Source organism: Hypomesus transpacificus, chromosome 8 (genome assembly GCF_021917145.1).
Source record: "Hypomesus transpacificus isolate Combined female chromosome 8, fHypTra1, whole genome shotgun sequence".
Classification (NCBI taxonomy): Eukaryota; Metazoa; Chordata; class Actinopteri; order Osmeriformes; family Osmeridae; genus Hypomesus; species Hypomesus transpacificus.
In genome coordinates this window covers 2,918,534-2,920,629 of record NC_061067.1, presented here as the reverse complement: position 1 = coordinate 2,920,629, position 2,096 = coordinate 2,918,534, and positions in this window count along the sequence as shown.

Below are 2,096 nucleotides of genomic sequence, written 5' to 3'. Positions count from 1 at the left end.
TTTAGGAGGAGGATGTTCTACAAAACAGTTTTTTCCAGCTGAGTATATGCTTGGCAATGCTTAGTATCTCTAAGAAGCTATTTAGGTAGGACTGGAAGCCTTCCACAAAGCTTAGGTTGGGTTTTTGCTTTCCCTGGGTCCTAAAAGAAAGCGGTGCCCTTTTCTTTTACACATTAAAACAACACGTGAAGTATGGACTTTGTATAACCTCTTCATGGTGTGCCTCAACTTCTGCCCTAAAATGATTGAAAAGTTGTAAAAAAAAACTTGTGAGACTTCTCAACTTGGGTGAACGCAGTGTACAGATTCTTTATTTTTAGGGAGAAAACTGCAACTCGACACATCTGTGAGGCCGTAACAGCTTTCCGTCCGATCCAAAAACCCTTTCATAACGTTAGCTAGTCGGCATTCTCATTCAGAGAGAGATTCTTCAGAGAGACCGTAACATATATTCACCCTCACAGCTGGTCTATTTCAGCTCTGGGATCCTTCATTAGGTTTTGGCTCAGTTCTTCCTTGCCCTACATTCACCCTCCTTTCTGTGTTTGATGTTCGGTTTCTCTACCTCGCCCCAATCCACCATTTCAGCCTGACTGCCCTCTCCCAACTACTAATTACCCCCTCTCTGGTGCCAGGCACCTCCCCTGGTGCGAGTGGACCCCATGGTGAATGGAGCCGCACATCTGGACCACATTTTAGCCTGGAACCTTCAAACATGAACTATACGCTAATGTGTATTTAAGCCCTGAAACATCCCTGATGTGTTTGGTCTCAGTGTGGGTCTGTAAACCCCTTCCAGGCCCATCCACCTGGCTACCTCTAACCCTCTCAAAACATCCCAGGCTATCACTGATCCGGTAAAAGCACCAGGCTATCCCTAACCGTCTCAAACCACCTGGCTAACCCTAAACCTCAAACTATGCATGATCATATATCTCAGCCTGTACCATGAACCTGGATTACGTCTGAATGTTCACAGCTGGATTTGTCCAAGACTCTGGGTGTCTCATGACGTCATGTCAGTGTGCCGAATTTGACGGCCCCAGAACCAGAGCACTGCACTCAGGAAGAGGGTTCAGCTGGCTAACTGACTCCAGGCCAGTCTCCAGCCTGCAGAACGTTCCACAATGCCTGTAAATCAAGAACACTCAGTGGATCGCTCGTAGCATAGTCTATTGTCTGGCACTTGTCAGGTTCCACAAGCTACATGCTGGAGGCCCAGGTTTTTTGACATGATGCATATACACAATGACCAACCCACATGTATCTCATGGAATTTGAGACGACTACCGCTCCTCAACAAATGCACACACACACACACATATACACACACACATACACACACACATACAGTATATACACTATGGTTCTGCTGTTGAAATCTGATGAGTGTTGTGCTTTATTGAGTTGGAGTTCAGAGGTGGTGACAGATGATATAGTTCTGTCAGTGTGCCATTCTCTCCAGGGGCCGGAGAAAGGGATGTCTTTGTAGGTTGCTTTGCTCTCTAATATAATCCATCTTGAAACATTAACATCCTTGTTGTTTTGCGAACATTGCAGGCTATGCTCTAGTTTAGATCAGATGATTGAAGAAACAGAAAGAAACTTAATGTCAAAAGTCTGCTTTCTATAGTGTGTCTGTACGTCCACAGTACGCAGGCAGATAATCATTTAGACATTACATTTTCGATCATTTCATGGTATCAATTTAGAGCAATATGTTCATTTTGTCAGTGTACTGTAGGTATCATGGTACTGGACATACTGTTTTAGCATGAGCTTGTCTCAGAAGGTTGAGTGAAAGTGGTCATGTTGAGAGCTGTCCTTGTCTGGAATGTGTGAGCACGCAGAACAAACGTTCAAAATAACTATCAGTCACTTCCCATTAACTTCTGATGGATTACCCTGCAATGTGCTGGAGTCACTGAGGTGGGACTCCACACGACTTGCAGTTTTATTTCATGGAAGTGCGCATGGACATAACAAGAACAATATCAAATGCATGGTGGATCTTGTTGCTGACATCAGCACATCAGGGTGGAAACCATTGCCGTGTCAACACATTTGCATTTGTAAATTTGTATTAATTTTGCAGA